Source organism: Triticum aestivum, chromosome 1B (assembly GCF_018294505.1).
Source record: "Triticum aestivum cultivar Chinese Spring chromosome 1B, IWGSC CS RefSeq v2.1, whole genome shotgun sequence".
In the NCBI taxonomy this organism is placed as follows: Eukaryota; Viridiplantae; Streptophyta; class Magnoliopsida; order Poales; family Poaceae; genus Triticum; species Triticum aestivum.
Genome location: NC_057795.1, coordinates 318,234,499 through 318,247,573, shown reverse-complemented (window position 1 = coordinate 318,247,573; position 13,075 = coordinate 318,234,499).

Genomic DNA, 13,075 nt, shown 5'->3' with positions numbered 1-13,075 from the left:
GGGTGGTCGGTCGGCCGTATTGTGCGCTGGTGATGAAGGTATGTATGCTTCCTCCTCTAATCGGGGGAGCAACTTGCGTTTTGGGTAGCTCTTGGAGGGGCGTTCGAGTTCATACTCTTCGGCCGCGAGGACCTCGGTCCATCGATCGGCCAGCAGGTCTTGATCAGCTTGAAGCTGCTGCTGCTTTTTCTTTAGGCTATTTGCCGTGGCCATTAGCCTGCGTTTGAAACGCTCTTGTTCGACGGGATCCTCGGGCACGACGAATTCGTCGTCGCCGAGGCTTGCTTCGTCTCCGGAGGGAGGCATGTAATTATCATCCTCGACCTCTTCGTCTGCCACTCTCTCGCGAGGGCTTGCTTCTGCATCCTCCTGCGCTGAATCTTGCTGGAGGGGATTGTCTTCGGCACTGTCTGGAGTGTTATTATCTCCTGTGCCGGAATCTCCATTCTTGCTGTGGCGGGATTTAGAGCGGCGCCGCTGACGCCGGCGCTTGGGCTGTTTCTTTAAGGAATCTGCCTCCGCTGCTTCTTCGCCGTCCCCATCTTTTGGGGTGTCCACCATGTATATGTCATATGACGAGGTGGTCTTCCAGTGCCCTGTAGGCGCTGGTTCCTGTTCGTCTCCGGCATCGTCGTCCATACCGTCGATGTCTTCGGAGTCGTAGTCTAGCATGTCGGTTAGATCGTCGACAGTGGCTACAAAGGGGGTGGTGGGTGGGCTCTGAATTTCTTCGTCGTCCGTATCCCAACCATCCTAGCCATAGTCCGGCCAGGTCTCTCCGGATAGCGAGAGATGCTTTAGCAAATTTAGGATGTCGCCAAAAGGCGAGTGCTGAAAGATGTCCGCTGCGGTGAACTCCATGATCGGCGCCCAATCGGATTCGATTGGCAGAGGCGCCGGAGGTTCGGAGTCCGGCAGGGAGTCCGGCACCTCGGAGTCACGAGCTTTATGGGGGACAAGGTCAGAGTTCGGCTCCATCACCGCGGAAGTTGCAGCCCCCGAGGCGGTGTCCAGCCACCGGTCCTCGATCTGGGCGATCGGCTCCGGACTGAAGGTCGGAGCGGATTCGTGTGCGGCCACCCAGGCACGGTCCGACGGCAGAGCTAAATCATGCCCATCGTGACAGCGCGGCACGCTCGGCTGTGGCTCGAGTCCGTCGAAGATCAAGTCCCCGCGGATGTCGGCCGTGAAGTTTAGGCTTCCGAACCTGACCTGATGGCCAGGGGCGTAGCTTTCGATCTGCTCCAGATGGCCAAGTGAGTTGGCCCGCAGTGCGAAGCCGCCGAATACGAAGATCTGTCCGGGGAGAAAAGTCTCACCCTGGACGGCGTTGTTGTTTGAAGAAGCCATCGAGCCTATCGGTGATGACACAGGGGAACTCTCAATGAAAGCACCAATGTCGGTGTCAAAACCGTCGGATCTTGGGTAGGGGGCCCGAACTGTGCGTCTAGGCGGATGGTAACAGGAGACAAGGGACACAATGTTTTACCCAGGTTCGGGCCCTCTTGATGGAGGTAAAACCCTACGTCCTGCTTGATTAATATTGATGATGTGTATTACAAGAGTGGATCTACCACGAGATCAAGGAGGCTAAACCCTAGAAGCTAGCCTATGGTATGATTGTTGTAATGGAGGTTATGTCCTACGGACTAAAGCCGTCCGGTTTATATAGACACCGGAGAGGGCTAGGGTTACACAGAGTCGGTTACAATGGTAGGAGATCTACATATCCGTATTCCCAAGCTTGCCTTCCACGCCAAGGAAAGTCCCATCCGGACACGGGACGGAGTCTTCAATCTTGTATCTCCGTAGTCTTGGAGTCCGGCGGACGATGATAGTCCGGCTGTCCGGACACCCCCTAGTCCAGGACTCCCTTAGTGGCTCTCTCTCAGAAAATGGGTAGTGGAAGTGTAGGCACGATCTGATGGCTTCCCCCTCAAATGAGGAGAGGGTGGAGGGGTATATATAGCCTCCACAGAAAATCTAACCGTTACACACATTATACCAAACTCGGTGGGACCGAATCAGAAAACTCGGTCGGATCGATTTAGTACATATGTGACCGTTAGGCAATTTCGGTGGGACCGATATGATCAACTCCGTCGGACCGATGTGCAAGGGTTAGGGTAAAACCTCATCTCAGTTTGATCGATTACACAACTCGGTGAGACCGATTTGGTAATAAGTAAAACAGAGAGTTGGTCAGGCAAACTCGGTGTGACCGATTACATCTTCTCGGTGGGACCGAACATGTTGCAATAGACAACAGAGAGATTGCAAGCCCATTTCGGTGAGACCGAGATCCCATCGGTGTGACCGAACTGATTAGGGTTTTGGTAGTGGCTATGTCAAATGAACTCAGTGGCGCCGGATGGATCAAATCGGTGGGGCCGAGTTTGAATTTTGGTTTGGTACATATGTGGATATGAGAAACTGGCTGAGGGCTTTGGAGCATATCACTAAGCACTTTGAGCAAGTAGGCCATTAAGTAACACCTCATCCCCTTTTAATAGTATTGGCTTTCCTATGGACTCAATGTGATCTTGGATCACTGAAAATAGAAAATGTAGAGTCCTGAGCTTTGAGCTTGAGCCAATCCTTTGTCCTTAGCATCTTGAAGGGGTTCCACATCCTCTTGTCCATGCCACTCCACTGTCGGGCTTATCTGAAATATACTAGATGAAAGTATTAGTCCCACAAGAGATATGTTGACATTAATCACCCAGAGAGCACTTGTGCTTCCAGTCTCTTATGATAAGCAAAGCGTTCTTGAGGGTACACGGGAATTGCATCTAGTCACTTTCATCATGTTGGTTTGTTTCGTGTTCGCTAGTTTGATAATTTGATATTTGGATGGACCGGTGCTTAGGTGATGTTCTTACGTGAACAAACCTCCTACTTGTGATTAACCCCCTTGCAAGCATCTGTAACTACGAGAAAAGTATTAAGATAAAATCTAACCATAGCATTAAACTTTTGGATCCAAATCAGTCCAATACGAAGTAGCGCATAACTAGGATTTAAGCTTCTGTCACTCCAGCAACCCATCATTTAATAACTACTCCACAATGCATTCCCTTAGGCCCTAATAAGGTGAAGTGCCATGTAGTCGACGTTCACATGACACCACTAAGGGAATCATGACATACATATCATCAAATTATCAAACACATATCAAGTTCACATGATTGCTTGCAACATGACTTCTCCAGTGACCTCAAGAACAAAAGTAACTACTTGAAAGGATCGAGAAGAGGTGTCTAGAGGGGGGTGATTAGACCCTCAACAAGTAAAAGTGGAAATTTTTAAATTCTTCAAGTTAAGGTGGAGTTTAAGCACAAGTTTAAACATTCACAATACATTTCAAGCAAGCATGGCAAGAGTATATGAGCAGTGGAAAGTAAAGCATGCAAGTTGCAAGAAAGTAAAGGGATGGGATTAGAGTGTGCAAATGCAATTGAAGACACGGAGATTTTTCGCGCGGTTCCGATAGGTGGTGCTATCGTACATCCACATTGGTGGGGACTTCAACCCACGAAGGGTAACAGTTGCGCGAGTCCACAAAGGGCTCCACCCATGAAGGGTCCACGAAGAAGCAACCTTGTCTATCCCACCATGGCCATCGCCCACGGAGGACTTGCCTCACTTGGGTAGTTCTTCACGAAGTAGGCGATCTCCTTGCCCTTACAAACTACTTGGTTAAATTACACAATCTGGACGGAGGCTCCCAAGTGTCACCTAACCAATCTAGGAGACACCACTCTCCAAAAGGTAATAGATGGTGTGTTAATGATGAACTCCTTGCTCTTGTGCTTCAAATGATAGTCTCCCCAACACTCAACTCTCTCTCACAAATTTGGCTATGGTGGAAACATGATTTGAGTGGAAAGCAACTTGGGGAAGGCTAGAGATCAAGATTCTTGTGGTTGGATTGGAATGTCTTGGTCTCAGCACATGAGTAGGTGGTTCTCTCTCAGAAAATGAATGTTGGAAGTGTAGGCACGTTCTGATGGCTCTCTCACACATGGAGAGGAGGGTGGAGGGGTATATATAGGCTCCACACAAAATCTAACCATTACACACAAAAGAGCCAACTCGGTCAGACCGAATGTGTGAACTCGGTGAGACCGATTTAGTTCAAAATGTGAACATTAGGATTTTCGGTGGGACCGACATGATTACCTCGATGGGGCCGATGTGCTAGGGTTACAGTAAAACATCTTCTCAGTATGACCGATTACACAAACTCGGTGAGACCGATTTTAGTAACAAGCAAACAGAGAGTTGGTGAAGCAAAGTTGATGGGGCCGACTGCCTATTTTGGTGAGACCGAAATAGTTGCAATAGGTAACAGAGAGTTTGCAAGCCCATCTCGGTGAGACCGAACTGATTAGGATTTCTAGAAATGGCTATGTCAAGTGAACTCAGTGGCACTGGATGAATCAAATCGGTGGGGCCGAGTTTGACTTTAGGTTTAGGACATATTTGTAATTGGGAAAGTGGTTGAGGATTTTGGAGCATATCACTAAGCACTTTGAGCAAGTAGACCATTAAGCAACACCTCATCCCCTTTTAATAGTATTGGCTTTTCTTATGGACTCAATGTGATCTTGGATCACTAAAATAGAAATGAAGAGTCTTGAGCTTTTGCCAATCTTCTGTCCTTAGCATCTTGAAGGGGTTCCACATCCTCTTGTCCATGCCATGCCTTTGCTGAACTTTCTGAAATATATTAGATGAAAAATATTAGTCCAACAAGAGATATGTTGACATTAATTACCGAAATCACCCAGGGAGCACTTGTGCTTTTAATCTCCCCCCTTTTTAGTAATTGATGACAACATACATCAAAGCCTTAGATAAAGATATGAAGAATAATAAGTAAAGCTTTGGAAAGACATGTAACATGCATAGGCTCCCCCTACATGTATGCAATCATGTAAATATAGAATATAAGAGCATGTGAATGCATAGGCATGTCAGGGCAAGCAATGAGTTACATGTATCTTGGTTATATGCATCGGAGCAAATGATGTAACTATCGAAAATGTACCTCCATCTCCATGAGCCCTTCTTGCAAACAATAGGTACATTAGCAAGAGATCATTGTAACATCCCAACTTTTCAATTTGGAATGTTATACATAGATCATCATTTGCATATCATATTTTATTGCATTTTGGCTCGATCCTAGAAATTTCCACCCAACTCAAGGACCCACGGAGAGAGTTGGGGATTTCGTTATTTTCATACTTGAGTTTTCTCAAATTTTGAAAACGGGATCATTTGATTTTATTTATTTTATCTTCAATTATTTATATTATAAAAATAAAGAGAGAGGGAATAAAATGACTTTCCCAAAATAAAGAAATAATGGGGATTTGATAATAAAATCAAATAAGATTTTATTTTGTAGTTTGTTGCTATTTTATTTGAATTTAGGAAAATTGCACGTTTTCGAAATTGCATTTAGGCCCCAAATAAATGTTCATCTTGTCCGGCTTGATTTTAGAAGTCGGAGAAAATTTATTTCGGGATTTTTGGAGTCCGTTTAGTATTTCTTTTATTTGTTTTTCTGCGCGTAATGTTTTAAAAAAAACGTAAGCGACTCCGGGCCGTACCCGAGCGGGACACCACCAGGGGGGGCTTTATAAGCCGGGCCCCCTGCCCCCGAAGCCCACCGCCATCCCAGCCCAGCCCGCCGCCCCATCGAAACCCTAGCGCCGCCGCCGCCCGCTGCCCTCGCCGCCGCCGCCCGTTCCGCTGCCGGAGCCACCCGCCCCACCGCCGCCGCTATTGACCCGCCGCCGCCGCCATTGACCCGCCAGAGGTAGTCCCCGTCACCGCCCCGGTTTTCGAGAGAAAACCGTCGGTTTTTTTAGGAACCCGGTTTATCTTTTTTTTATATAGATCGGTTTATTTTTTCGGTTTAGTTATTTAGCGAACGCCCATTCATTCGTTCGTTTTAACGAACGGTTTTCGTTTTTTTCGCAGACAGCGAACGTTCGTTCGTTAGCCTGTTCATCAGTTTTTCTTTTTCTCGGATTTTCCGCGATTATTTTTGATCGCGATTTCCAATCCGTTTTTTTGTTTTAGTAAAACTTTTCGCTCGTTTATCGGAATCAGGCGATTGAAGCGCCTAGAGTTTCGTCTCGAAACCATCTTTCCGTTTAACCAACTCAAACAAGATTTTTCTTTTGTATATGAGAAGGCCATGACCAAGATCACGGAGCTGGAGGAAGAACTCAAGTCTACACGCGATGGATATGAGGAGGAAATAGCAACACTAGTGGAGAAGAACGATGATCTGAAGAAGAAGCTAAAAGTATTCATGGGGATTTCCCCCAACTGGAGGAGAAGATGATTGCACTTGTCCAGAGAACTACATCATCATCGACGACACTGACTCGGACCCAGACGATAGCGATGATGACTATGTTGATGAAGCTGGAGCAGATATCATGGAGTCTTCATCGGAGCAGTTTTTCTAGCTGACCACCATAACAGTAGTAGTATTCTCCCCTATATCTAGTATAGTCCGAGCACTTTTGTAATGATAGATAGACCGTTGTATGCCCTTGTTTGATTGAATGAAGTGATTTTGTTTGCATTCGTCTCATGTGCATTTGGGTAGTGTTTTCTCTCTAGACCTCATTCTATTCTATATTCTCATCTTTTCTAAAACCCTCAGATGCCTCCGAGACGTGACAATGGATTTGCTTTCCCACCAGAGCTCACTCAGTTGATCCAACAACAGAATGTGTTGATGCAGTTGCTAGTCCAGAATCAGAATCAGGGGAACAACAACAACACCAACCCACCACCACCACCACCTGTTGATCACTTAACCCGTTTTCTTATGTTGAATCCGCCGGTGTTCTCCAGTAGCACCGAGCCAATTGTTGCAGATGATTGGCTCCGCAAGACAGCAAGGGAGTTTACCACTGCAGGATGCATAGATGCGGAGAGGGTGCGTTTTGCCGCACATCAGCTTGAAGGACCCGCAACATCATGGTGGGAAAATTTCACATCCACTTATCCTATCGACACTGTCACATGGGACCAGTTTTAGCAAGCTTTCTGTATTGCCCATGTTTCAGCAGGAGCTATGGCCATGAAGAAGCGTGAGTTTCACAACTTGCGCCAAGGAGGACGGACAGTTGGTCAGTATGGGGATGACTTTAGTAAATTAGCACGTTATGCCCCAGATGACGTTGCTACAGATGCAGCTAAGCAGGAGAAGTTTTTGGAAAGACTGAATGATGAGCCGAGCTTGCAGTTGATGGTAGCAACTTTCAACAACTACCAGGAGTTGGTAGATCGTGCTCTTATGATTGAAGGGAAGCAGCAGCATATTGAAAACCGCAAGAGGAAGTATGGACAAGGGAAGTACGTTCTGGAGCTCAGCAGAAGCCATATTTTACCCCTAAATCGGGAGGACATTTCCAGCATACCCATGGAGGAGGTAGCTTGCACAATCATAATGGCCCCAAGAATGGTAGTGGGAATGGAGGAAGCAACGGCCAGAATCATACCAACCCATCGACCCCAGCCAAGAGAGATCTCAGCCAAGTCACTTGCTATAAGGGTCAGAAGATTGGACATTATGCCAATGAATGTCCTGAAGCCCAGAATGGAAATGGAAATGGAAGCTCAGGGAAGAAGCCGAACCCTTTCAATAGGGGACAGGTGAACTACATTAACGTGGAGGAGGTTGAAGCTCAGCCAGATGCAATAATAGGTAAGTTTTTGGTTAAGTCATTTACTGCACTCATTCTTTTTGATACTGGTGCATCGCATTCATACATCTCAAGGGGATTTGTGGATAAGTATAAACTGCCAACCCAAGCCCTTAGGTCACCCATGTTAGTAACCTCGCCTGGAGCAGAATATATGGCTAGTTTTTGGTGTGATCGGTTACCATTAAGGATTGGTAACTACGTGTTTCCCTCGGACCTAATAGTATTAGAATCGCAAGGATTGGATGTGATATTAGGCATGGATTGGTTATCAAAGTATGGAGGGAACATTGAATGTGCCAGTAAGTCGATTTTACTTACAACGCCAAAAGGAGGAAGGATCAAGTATGTATCCCGACATGTGCCGAAGAGGACTCAACTAAATTCCTTATCAGGAGTTGTGCAGGAGGAAGTACCAGTGGTGAAGGATTTCCCTGACGTATTTCCAGAGGAGTTGCCAGGCATGCCACCGGATAGAGATATTGAGTTTTTGATTGAGCTTTGCCCAGGCACAGGGCCGATATCTAAGAGACCATACATGATGCTTGCAAAAGATTTGGAAGAGATTAAGAAGCAGATTAAGGAGTTACTGGATAAAGGATATATTCGCCCAAGTTCTTCGCCTTGGGGATCGCCAGTACTTCTAGTGGAGAAGTAGGACGAATCATTGAGGATGGTTGTTGATTATCGAGGATTGAATGCAGTAACAATCAAGAGCAAGTACCCACTGCTGATGATCAATGATTTGTTTCACCGATTGCAAGGAGCTAAGGTATTTTCTAAGATCGATCTGCAATCAGGATACCATCAGTTGAAGATTCGAGAGCAGGATATACCTAAGACGGATTTTACCACCAGGTATGGGCTGTATGAGTACACCGTTATGTCATTTGGTCTGACTAACGCACCTGCCTATTTCATGAACATGATGAACAAGATATTTATTGAGCTTATGGATAAGTTTGTCTTGGTGTTCATTGATGATATTTTGGTCTATTCGAAGAATGAAGAAGAGCATAAGGAGCATTTGAGTTTGGTACTTGAGAAGATCAGAGAACATCAGTTATATGCTAAGTTCAGCAAATGTAAATTTTGGTTGAAGGAAGTTGGATTCCTCGGACATGTTATATCCGGAGAAGGAATAGCAGTAGATCGCACCAAGGTTGTCACTGTGACAAATTGGGAAGCCCCAACAACAGTTGGAGAGATCCGGAGTTTTCTTGGACTGGCAGGATACTACTGGAGATTCATTGAGAATTTCTCAAAGATTGCGAAGCCTATGACGGAGTTGTTGAAAAAGGATACCAAGTTCAGATGGACTACGGAATGTGAGGCCAGTTTCCAGGAGTTGAAGAAACGTTTGGTTACATCACCAGTGTTGATTCTACTAGATCAGAGCAAGGATTACGAGGTGTTTTGCGACGCTTCACGTCGAGGACTTGGAGCAGTGCTTATGCAAGAGGGAAGAGTTGTTTCGTATGCTTCACGACAGCTTAAGCCCCATGAGTTGAATTATGCTACACATGATTTGGAGTTAGCAGCTGTAGTGCATGCATTGAAGACATGGAGACACTTTCTCATCGGGAACCATTGTGAGGTGTACACGGATCACAAGAGTTTGAAGTATATTTTCACGCAGAAGGAGCTAAATCTCGGGCAAAGGAGATGGTTGGAGCTCATCAAGGATTATGATATGAGATTGCATATCATCCCGGAAAGGCTAACGTAGTAGCCGATGCGTTGAGCCGTAAGAGCCATGTCAACACACTAATGATGGGAGATGTACCGAAGGAGTTAGCCGAGGACCTTCGTGAGCTATGTTTGGAGATAGTTCCGAGAGGCTATGTAGCAGCATTGGAGATTCAGTCTACTTTGATGGATAAGGTCAGAGAAGCTCAGAAGACTGACAAGGAGATTGCCTCTATAAAGGAGAAGATGAACAAAGGAAAAGCTAAAGGATTTCGTGAGGATGGTTTGAGGACCGTGTTTATGTGCCTAATGACCTAGAGATCAGAAAGTTGATTCTGCAAGAGGCCCATGATTCACCATATTCGATTCACCCAGGAAATACCAAAACGTATTTGTATTTGAAGGATACTTTCTGGTGGACCGGAATGAAGAAGGATATTGCGGTGTATGTAGCAGTTTGTGATGTATGTCAGAGAGTAAAGGCAGAGCATCAGAAGCTAGTAGGATTGTTACAACCATTGCCAATACCCGAATGAAAGTGGGATAAGCTAGGCATGGATTTTATCATGGGATTGCCCAAAACTCATTTAGGCTACGACTAGATTTGGGTTGTAGTCGATCGTTTGACGAAGGTAGCTCATTTCATCCCAATGAAGACCACTTACACCAGTGCTAAGTTGGCAAAGATATACATGACCAGGATCCTATGTCTGCATGGAGTTCCGAGGAGCATTGTATCAGATAGAGGAACCCAGTTTACCTCAAAGTTCTGGAATCAGTTGCACGAAACTTTGGGTACCAGGCTAGAGTTCAGTACAACTTTTCATCCGCAGACAGATGGACAGACTGAGAGAGTCAATCATATTTTGGAGGACATGCTGAGAGCTTGTGCGCTAGATTATGGATCTAGTTGGGACGACAATTTTCCATATGCAGAGTTCTCTTACAACAACAGTTATCAATCCAGTTTGAAGATGACCCCTTTCGAAGCCTTGTACGGAAGGAGGTGCAGGACCCCATTGTCGTGGGATGAAGTTGGAGACCGCCAGTTGTTTGGACCGGATTTGATTAAGGAATCTGAACAAAAGGTGAAGTTGATTCGCGATAGGCTCAAAGTAGCCCAGTCCAGGCAGAAGAGCTACGCAGATTCTAAACACAAGGAGACAGTTTACGAAGTCGGAGACAGAGTTTATCTTCGTGTATCTCCACTTCGGGGAGTTAAGTGCTTTGGAGTTAAGGGAAAGTTAGCACCACGTTTTGTGGAACCATACAAAGTTTTGGAGCGTATGGGAGAAGTTGCCTACAAGTTGGAATTGCCCGAAGGATTGTCAGGAGTTCACGACGTATTCCATGTTTTCCAGTTGAAGAAGTGTCATGCAGAGATGGCTGATATACTGTTGAGATATACAGTGCCGCTGGAAGCGATTCAGTTGGATAGTGATTTGACCTAGGAGGAGAAGCCAGTCAAGATTCTTGAGTATGCCAGCCGAGTCACCCGGAGCAAGGTTATCAAGTTTTGCAAAGTTCAGTGGAGCCACCACACCGAGGATGAAGCCACCTGGGAGCGAGAGGAAGATCTGCTGAAGGATCACCCTCACCTATTTTCTAGCCAACCCGAATCTCGAGGGTGAGATTCATCTTAAGGGGGGTAGGTTTGTAACATCCCATATTTTCAATTTGGAATGTTAAACATAGATCATCATTTGCATATCATATTTTATTGCATTTTGGCTCGATCCTAGAAATTTCCATGCAACTCAAGGACTCACGGAGAGAGTTGGGGATTTCGTTATTTTCATATTTGAGTTTTCTCAAATTTTGAAAACGGGATCATTTGATTTTATTTATTTTATGTTCAATTATTTCTATTATAAAAATAAAGAGAGAGGGAATAAAATGACTTTCCCAAAATAAAGAAATAATGGGGATTTGATAATAAAATCAAATAAGATTTTATTTTGGAGTTTATTGCTATTTTATTTGAATTTAGGAAAATTTCGCGTTTCTCAAAATTACATTTAGGCCCGAAATAAATGTTCATCTTGTCCGGCTTGATTTTAGAAGTCGGGGAAAATTTATTTCGGAATTTTTGGATTCCGTTTAGTATTTCCTTTATTTGTTCTTCTGCGCGTAATGTTTTAAAAAAACCGACTCCGGGCCATACCCGAGCGGGACACCACCCGGGGGGGATTTATAAGCTGTGACACTCCAAAATTTTTATTTGGTTTTCAGCAAAAACTTTGTGGTTTTTGAAAAGAGGCCATTTAAATTTTTTCCAGAAAACCTTCCTCTTAAAAACTTCCTTTTCTTTGGCAAGGTTTTTATTTTTATTCAAGCTATGGCATTTGATCTTTTGAAACTTCTTCTCTGTTGGTTGCCTCTCAAATTTATTTTGGGAGTTTAATCTTTTTCTTTTAAAAAGAAACTCTATGAAAAACTTGGGATTTTCATATCTTGAAAACCGCCCATGACTTTGTATTTTTCCCGTGTGGTAAAACCCCTCCAAAACCTCCCCTCCTCCTTGTAATCAACCTAAGTTCTCTGTCCCAACTAATCCAAGCAAGTTTTGGATTTTATTCTAATTATTTTTCCCCTCAAATCAATTCTGCAAATTATTTGGAGCCTGAGAGTTTTTCAAAGCAAGTACCCTTTTGCATTTAAATTTTGACCTCAAACCAACTCTCCTGGATAGTCCTTTGTACCCACAACCCAGAACCATCTTGATCCACTCCTCCTCTTTTCAAATTTTTCAAAATTCAGTCTCTGCAAGTTTGGACCAGATTTGCCAAATTTGGTGAAATTCATACCTACACTTCTCCAAAAATTTCACCAAAAATCAGGCAGCCTACTGGAGCAATGAGAAGCCACTCCACCAAAAATCAACTCAAGGAAAAATCCCCAGAGGCCAAAAACATTCTGTCGAACACCTGAGCTGCACTGTTCCTTTGCAAATTCAGAAAATTCAGACTTCAGTGTCGTTTTTCGTCCGTCAGCTTCACTCACGCGTTGACAGTGCGCTTGGCGCGTTGCACGCGGCTTCTTCTCCCTGGCCAGCACCCCCGCACGCGCGCTTGGCGTCTTCCCAGCGTCGGTGGCGCCCCTGGCCGCCCGCGCCGGCGTGTCTTGCGGCGGCCGAACCCCCGTGGCAGCCGACAGGGGACGGAACGGCGGCTCAACGCCGTTCGGCGCCGCCCAACGCCCCTCTGCTCTCCGCGTGGCCTCATGCATGCCAGCGCACGCCCGTGGCACCGTCGCCGTGGCCCGGCAAGCACGGAACGTGCTCACTGCCGCCGACGGGCCCGCGCCGCCCCGTTCTGTCGAATTCGCCCATAGCACCAAATCCCAGCTCGATTAGCACCTAAACGGAACCGTGGACCTCCACGATGACGCCCAACGTCCTAATTACCCCCGACCAAGCCCTGCGCCGCCGTAACCTTCACCGGAGACCCCCGTTCACGGCCACCGCCTCGGGCCGCCTATAAAAAGGGCCCCCGAGCTCACCCTCGAGCACGCACCACCTCTACACCTCACCAAAGCTCTGCCAAGCCACCCGGAGGACCTCGAGGAGGTCTCCTCCCCCAACTCCGGCCGCCCCGATCCGCCTCGGCCTCCACCACGATTCGCTCCGGTGAGGCCGTCTCCGGCGC